Raw genomic sequence first — 9,345 nt, 5'->3', positions numbered from 1 at the left:
TTTCACCCTTTTTAAGAAAATATCCGATCTAGATGCCTACAACTGGGAAGAGCTCCTTATTTCCCACATACATAACCCAACCATCCGATATTTTATCCGCATCTTACAGAACACAGTTTTTGGTAGACCAAACAACAGCAAGGTCAACGCAAAGGAACTTTTCTTCCTCGAATGCGTCTTCGAACCGAATGCAAAGGTAAACGCTGCCTCTTTTCTATTTCATCATATCCGCACCTTATGTGCTAGAGGCCGTCAACCCTTTGTAATTGGTGGTTTAATCACCACCATAGCACTAGGCTTAAACTTAGGGGACCAACTCCAAACCTTAGAATCTCTACCTCCCCTATTTATGGACATCAGCTACTGTCGATCCAGCCGCCTGATTAAGAACAGAGTAGGCGGAGGATATTATCTTATGGTGAACAATCAGGCAATCCCAAGCGTTGTTCTACCCAACATGGCCCTAACAGATGTCACAAACCCCAACCGCCACCTCTATGATCTAAATGCTCCCGAAGCCACCGAGCCTTCACAAGCAAACCCGCCTGCAGACGAGTTTGAAGACATGGAACAAGGTGATCCTACTCCTGCACAACAATCTGTCCCGCTCAACCACTCCGATGCTGCAGCTGGCCCATCCTCACGTCGTCGACGACGAAGGCCTGCAACCAACGACGACATCATGGATGCAATTGATGGTATGCAAGCACAGAATCTCGAAATGATGCAAATGATGCGCCAAATGCAAGAACAACAGGAAGCGAGGAATACCATTACTGATCAGCGGTTCACTGAGTTGCTTAGCCGGTTTGACAACTTAGAGGTACATCAACGATCACCAGGTCCAAGAACCAGAGGCGGAAGGCAGCCTTAGTTGTCATTTCTTTTCCCTTTCCCTATTGTAGTTCATTTCCTTAAAACATTGGGGACAATGTTTATTTTAAGTATGGGGGGGGAAAACCTGTTCTTTCTATTTCCTTTTTTTACAAGTATGTACTTTTCCTTTCATTGTTATTTCCCTTTCTTATTATGAAAAAAAAAATATTTAGATTTATTTTAAGTTAAGTCCCGAGTGTGAACAATTTCTATTATCTATTCCCTCAATTTTCATGAGCCACAACAAAAATTCAACACTCAATAAGTATAAAGGTTGCTCATTTTATCGAACTTGAGACGAATTAAGACGAAAACTATTACCGCCAAACACTCTAAACAAACCGCAACATGTTAGATCAGAATAAGTACCTATTATACCAATCCCGTGAACTTTTAGTTTTATAGTAACCCCGAGTAGTTTATACAAGAAGTCAGCACCATCTCAGTAGCAAACTACGTGGAGGGCCGATGAATATAAGTGAATGATTCCCAAAGTAACATAAAAAAAAAAATATATATATATATATATCAAGAAATGCACTAATTAAGTTAGGTGATCCTTACCAGATCATTTAATCTAAAGGTTGCAGATCATACAAAAGCATAATATGAAAGATCCATTATGAGTTGGTTCAGCAGGTATCTGGTACTGAACTCGGTAGGGCGGACTACGGTCCGATCCCCCGCAATTTGCAATGGACTGAATAACGAAGTTATCCGACTTATGTACCAGAACTTCAAGCTAAAAAGGGAATCAGAATCACTAACCGGTTACTCCACTATGTGCGCGAAAGGATAAAGGGCTTAATGTGATTTCGCTGGAATGAAAACGGGTGAGATAAGAGTAAAGGAACTAGGATAGCTATAATAGTGTACTTGAACTGATCTGCATAAGGCAGGGTTATCTGAGGTTGCGACGGTGGCTGTTGATGTCAAGATTTAACTCAATTTACCTCTAAACAAAGTTTACGAGCAACCTAATACGAATTGATGCGTGTTTTGAAATTTCATCTGGCTAAAATTTTTAAGTTCTATACCGTATTTTGCTTGAGGACAAGCAAAGATCTAAGTATGGGGGAGTTTGATAACATGAAATTATATCATATTTTAGGACTTAATTCAATTAAATTATATTATTATTTATTTCAATTTACTTCATTTTATTAGATATTACGCGGTATTTCCTTTCTATTTGTCTCAGGTGTCTTATTTGAAGCACAAGTAAAAAAGGAAGAAAAGGAGGTGCAAAAAGGAATGAAAATAAACAAATAGCAAAAGCCAAGCCCAGCCCAAAGAAGACACAGGCGTCGTGCCTGTGACGACCGCCACAGATGCTGTGACAAACGTCACGCTGCATACACTTATGTGACGAGCGTCACACATGGTGTGACGGACGTCACACCATCCCCCTACATTTCTGCCTTCAGAGACGTTGAGTCCTATATACACGCTGAATCCTATTTCCACGGCGATGCATCCGTTACGTGAAGACCCCTTGACGCGGACTGCTTTGAAAACCGTTACGGAAAGCATCAATATAAATAGCAACTTTGCAAACCCTACAGGGGTTCCACGCTTTTTTTCAGATTTCGGCCGTTTCCAATTTTCTTTTCTTCAGCAGTTTAAGCATACCTTTTACATACCGCTTTTGCAATTTTTATTGTTTTCTCTTGCAACTCTATTTTCCTCTCTAGCACTTAATTAATTTTCACATAATAGTTTCTACACCGGAAACTATTGTGTACCTTTTTACCGGATCTAACCTTACGTTAGAATCTAGTTTTTTATTCCTTCATTTTAATTTGTTGTTTGATTGAAGAATTCAAGAGCAAATCCTACCGGCTTGTGGTGGAGTGTTCAAGACTATTGTTTAAATTATTCAGGTTCTTTAATTATTGTTTAATGTTTTGTTTTATTATTTATCTATATTATTTGCTTGGGATGAGTCTGTTTATGCATGATAATTATTTAAGTTCGTTTAGCATGTCTGGCTAATTCGCCTAGATATCGGTATGTAAAGTAAGCGGAATAAGGGATCAAAACTAAGTCGGTTTAATTAAATTTAAAATTAAAATCACTCTTTTTACGGTCTCAGTTTACAGGTTTAATAACAAAGTTTTTATACAAGAGTAAAGGACATAAAGAGGTTAAAATCAATAGAGCGAAAGTTTGAGGTTTTAATTGGACAGTGTAAATTGGACATTAATTCTAGATCAGGGCGAGAGCAATTTTTAGAGTTAATTAAATTCTAATCTTTTCCAAAAAATATTTTTAAAGATTGAATGTGAGGACGAGAGTTAAGCATTCGAATTTAATTATATAACCTAAATCAACAGAGCGAGAGTTTGAGATAAGGGTGTTTAAACGGTTAGTGTTTTCTTAAAAAGAGTTTCTACGGACTTTATTGCTTTCAAAAAATGGTTTTTGACTTAATTATAAGTGACAGCTACGTTAACATAAAATCATGGTTTATTCAACAGAGCGAGAGTTTGAGATAGAACTTTTAATCAATAAAGTCAACTGAAATGATTTATTTTAAAACCAAGAAACCAACAAAGAATTGATTCCCTAATTACGACGAACTACATACCGATATCCGTTTATTTGATATTTAATTTAGATTCTATTTTTAGTTTTAGCTTTTCCCCAAACAATCAAACATTATCCACCTTAGCTTTACGAAGTAACCTTAGATAACGGTATATCGATTCATAAGTCCCTGTGGGATCGATATCTTTTAAAACTACGCGATAGAACTGTGCACTTGCAGTTTGTACCCCAATTCGACTCATAAAGTCGAGCGATCAATTATCACCATTATATCATCATTATTATTATTATGTAATAACAATATTGTGAAATAAACATAATCATGCTAGAAACAACACTCATATAATAATAATTAAACGGCAGATATAATTCTTTAATCATGCAAACAGAATTTCTCCAACATGCTATGACATATCAAGAACAGATGCATACTTGAATAAAGCAATATCAACATCCACCAAACCATGAATACATCATCTCAATATATATACTAAACCAATATTATTCAGGCATGAATTAAGGAGTATTGCAAGGTAATCATGCTGGATGCAAATTCCATAATGAACACTTACTGGGGATTTGATTCTTCTAGCTTGCTCACTGTATGTGTGTTGTTCTTATTCAGGCTATGAGTGCTTTATGGTTGCTTCTCTTTTCCCTGCCCGTGAATCTTCTTGCTTCTGCCTTGCCTTGTGTATCTTCTTTTGCTGTATCTCTCCTCTTTTTTGTCTTTTCCTCTTTTTGCTGCAGTCATATGAAGTATTTATAATGGTGTGGATTAGGGTTTAACCTTGCTAAATATTTGGATCCCTTCCTATACTTTAGGGTTTAACCTTGCTAAATATTTGGATCCCTTCCTATACTTTAGGAGAGTTAGGGTTTAACTTTGCTAAATATTTATTAAATACAAATATTATTATAAATAATGAATAATTTAAATGACTTTTAAGAAATAAAAATTAATTTAAATTTTAGTTACATAATTGAATTAAAATTTAAACCTATTTCTATTTTTACTTTCATCATTTAAAAAAAATCAAAATTATTCTTACTTATATCAACCAAAATTATTTTATAATTTATGGGCTTTTAAAAATGTCACTCTTATAAATAAATTTTATTAAGTAAAAAACGTGAATTACTAAATAAATACTATTTATAAATAATGAATAAATGGAACATGAGTCACTAAATTACAAAAAATAGTTATTATAATTTAATGAGCTTTAACAAATAAAATTAATTTAAAATTTTAATTATACAATTAAAATTCAAATCTATTTTTATTTAAATTAAAACTATTTTATTTATATATATATATAATTTATTTATATCATACAGATAACCAAAATTATTATTATTTTTTATATCTGTATTACATAATAAATAAATTAAAATTTATAATTTATATGAGAATGTATGCTAATGAATGAATGCTAATGTGACATGAATGCCATACATGAATCAATTTATCATAAAAATTAACAGGCCAATTTTGGGGTATGACACATAGTATCATTTCATTAAATTAATTCAATATTATTTTATTCTAACTATTCATTTCCTAGTGATCATAACACACCTATCTAATAATTGATCATTCTCACTCATTCACATTACTTTTCTACATACATGTTACGTATCCTTTTGTTTTCCTCACTCATAATTATCATAATTCATATAATAATAGCATATGTACTACTTATTTCCTTCAAACTTAAATTAGGAAATAATAACACATATTCTTTTATTTTAGAGCTATTGAATATATTAATTCAAACTTAATTTATGAAATGCTACTAACAATAACATATATATTCTTAAGTTTTAGATTATTTGTTTCCCTTAATCTTGTGAATAATTTGATTGTTTATTTATCATATTCACACCAACTTGACTAATTTAAATAAATAAATAAAACATGGGTTTTACTTATTCAATAAAAATAGAGATATGCAATTCTCACTAAATTAACTATTCTAAGTGATTAAAATATGTGATTCTCACTAATTAATTAAACTAAGTTATGTACTTCTAATAATTCTAATTTCAAGTGGAAATAAATCATTTTGAGAAAAAGATACATATTTTTAAATCAATTTATCATAATAGAATAACTCATCAAATAATGTATTATGTTAGGAAAAAATATTGTATCACCACCACTTTGAATAAAATAATAAAATACATAGAGTGGATAGCTTTGAATTTAAATAAATGTCAATTATTGTAGAATTCATATTTTTCATCTCGTGAATAAATAAATTCAACGTATTCTAATTTAATAAACTTGATGGTTTAAAAATTTATTTAAATTTCTTACGCATAAAATAACTTATCTAATAAATAACAACTCATAAAAGTTATTGAGACAAATATTTATGATTTAAATATCTTAAAATTTTGGGGTGTTAACACACAATCGTTCCACCACCCTTAGAATTCCTTAGATGCAAAGGTAAGTACATATCGCCTAATAAAGTAGGCACATGATTCCCAATCAAGAAAATTCTAATGGCGTTAACATCAACAAAATCATCAATATTAGGGAACAAGGCTAATCCATAGATGAGCAACACAAAGATGGCTTCAAAAGCATCCACACTACCGGCTTGAGCAAAGGCAATAGCTTCCTTGATGAGGAATTCATAACTCAACCCAAACAATCCTCCTTTCTTCACCCAATGAGCCTTTATCTCATACTTCTTCAAGTGAATGGCCTCAGCAATAAGATGAGATCGAGGAATCTCTTCCAATCCACTAAATGGCACTTTGTTAGAGACAGGTATTCCCAAGAGATGGGGGCATACTCCTCCAACGTAGGCACAAGCTGATAATCAGGAAAAGTGAAGCAACGGTAGAGAGGGTCATAGAACTGAACCAATACACTCAAGAGTCCTTCAACCACATCAGTAGACAAAATAGACAGAAGCTTCCAATGACGTTGTTTGAAGTCCAAGGGATCTAATACAAAAGATGCTAGCTTCCTTAACTCTTTCAAATCGGGACATCTGAAACTGTACTTCTTAGTGTTCCTTCATCCATAATCCATGGTCTGAAATATTTGCAAATAAGACCTCAGTTCCTTAAAATTTTCGTGTGATGAATGTTATGATGCGCATGAATGCATGAATGCAACAACCACAAATAAGGGATCACACACAAGGCAAACAAACAAATGTCAAGGGATGAATCAAGTCATTGTCAAGATCAATCATCCATTTTGGTGGATTATGGTTTACACCTTATCAACACCCAAGTTTCATTGATATTGACAAGACTTGATTGGATCAACCAAGAATCAAGGGTTTATTGTGAGTCACGAGCATGGAGTCTGGGTAAGAACCATCCCAAAGAGTGAACTAAGGATAAAAACCTGTAGATCGTGTTCTAAAAAGTTCCCAGAGTCTTAATTCCATCTATCGGATATTACAGGTTAGGATGACTGACTCATTAACCCATAATATTCTCAAGAGAAACTCATCTGAGTGTAGTATCGCGTAACAACTATTATCAAGTCTACACTTGAACAGTCTCCGCACTACGTCCTAAATAGGCCATGAAGGGTTAAATATTCTACGGTCCTCAGCTTCTCGGACCCCAAATCAGCGATAGTAATGCCTAACCACAAATAACTTGTGTGACATTCCTAACTCCAAAAGGGTCTCGACTGAGTAGATGGGTCTCAAGCCAACTTGTTAAGGACTACTCCACACAAGTCGAACATGACTATACCATCCTCCTATCTTAATTGCACTCAAGTTCGGGTTAGAACTTATCTCACCACTCAGAGATCACCAAGCACAACAAGCAGATTATATCATACAAACAAATATACATACAAACAAATATACATACATCAAATATACAATTATATACACACAAAAAAGTAGGCTAAACCCACTGGAGACTACTCCCCAGCAGAGTCACCACTTAATTTCTGTAGCGGTAACTTCATAACCATCAAGCTATGGATAAGCTAGACGTCAATAAAGCCAGAGTCGCCACCGCGCTTTTATTGTTTCCAAGGGAAAAGGGAAAAGTACGAACAAAACCCAAAAGATAAGAAATTTTCAAATCAAAACTAATAAAATGCCAGAGATTACAAATAAGGGGGTTGGTTACACAGAGGGAATGTGTTAGCACCCAAAGTGTCCTAGGTACTCCTAGGGAGCCCTTTTTTGTGTGCATATGTATTTTTGTATAAAATGATATTTACAATAAATAGAGTGGATGGATGAGAAAAGAATTCATTAATTATATTTTTGTGTTTGACAAGACCTTCGGACTTGTGCCTACGTACCAACATAAAATGAGAGATCAAAACCTTGTAGTTTGTGGTAACAATTTCAAAGTGAATGCATTGCTTTTAACAAAATTTAAGTTTAACAAAGGCACAAAAGACCTAAAATGGTTTGAATGAGTGTTAGTTCTTTTTGTCTTTTGAAAATTTTAAGTCAAGTATAGTTAAATTTTTTTACAAATTTGTTTAAGAAAATAAGTTTGAAAATGTAATGGCATATGGCCAAAGTTTCTAATTTGCAATATGGTCTAAGTTAAGAAAACACAAGTAAAGAAGATTTTTAAAAGGAGGGGGAGATTTTTAAATTAAAGAAGTGGGGAAGAGATGAAGAGACTAATCCTAAGCACAAAATTTAAAAGTTAAGAGTTGAAAAGATCTGATCAATGGACTGCAATCCAATAGACAAGAATGTCATATAGAAACCCAAATTTCCCTTGGACTTTACAATCAATCAATATCAATACACAAATAGCAAGATGAAGAGCAATGCATCAAATAAAGATAGCCACATCCAAGCTTAGCAACTCCATGATCTTTCTTCAAAATTCCATGTATCAGATGACTTCAAAGATGGCATTAGGCACAGGTTCAAAATGGAAGCTTCACTATAATCATGTAGCATATGAACTCAAATGGATCTTCATTATTGTATCAGATGAAGTCTCAATTCACAAGCACTTGATTTCATGAAAGTTGGCATTGGCTAAGTCCTTTGCATATGGAGTGTTGCCTAAATTCTAAGTCCAATAGTCTCAGATCAAACCAACAGTCCACAAAAGATGTTTTTTAGGTTTTTTGTTCTTATTATGTACATTAAGGTCAAAAGACTAAACAAACAAACAAGTATATACAAACACAAAATATCACAAAATATGGCCCAAATGGGCAAAGTGAAAATGGCATTAAAGTAAACAAGTTGAATTGTATGAATAATGACAAATGAATTAAAAGCTCAAAAATTAAAGTGCATAAAAGTAAATGACTTGAAATTAAATGTTAGTTGTTAGTTGATTAGAAGTTAGTATTGCTTTTGTTTTGTTTTTGTTTAAGTCATTCTTTGGAGAACACTCAACCCACTTATCACAAGCATGGATCCTTGAACCAATACATCTTCCAAAGGAAGAAAAAAAGGCCAAGTTTCCACACAATACCATGAAATAGGGGAGACTTACAATCTCACTTACTAGAATGCTATGCCTCTTTGTGTCACAAATTTAGCGTTATGTTAAGCAATCATAATTGGACTTATGTAGAAGTCACAACTATTTGAGGTCGAGTAATAGAATTTTGGTGTTAATTCATATTAGAGACATAGTATAATGGACTATGCTCATGAAACATACCACACACAAAAAGAATATGCAAAGAGGTGGACCTAATCTCATCCATACTCATGTTGATTTTGCAATCAACTAGCCTTAGGATATAGAGATATCATAGGTCCATGACATGAATGAATAAAGAAGGGGAATGAGATGAAGAGGGGGGGGATGGATTCAACACAAATTGGTCAAAAGAGGACTTTTACCAAATTAAGATCATTCATTCATTTTGGGAGATGGAATGTACATTCCATCGATCCCCTAAATCAAATGATCTTAACCTAACAAAGTCAA

Source organism: Lathyrus oleraceus, chromosome 4, assembly GCF_024323335.1.
Source record: "Lathyrus oleraceus cultivar Zhongwan6 chromosome 4, CAAS_Psat_ZW6_1.0, whole genome shotgun sequence".
Lineage (NCBI taxonomy): Eukaryota > Viridiplantae > Streptophyta > Magnoliopsida > Fabales > Fabaceae > Lathyrus > Lathyrus oleraceus.
This window is presented reverse-complemented; position numbering follows the sequence as displayed.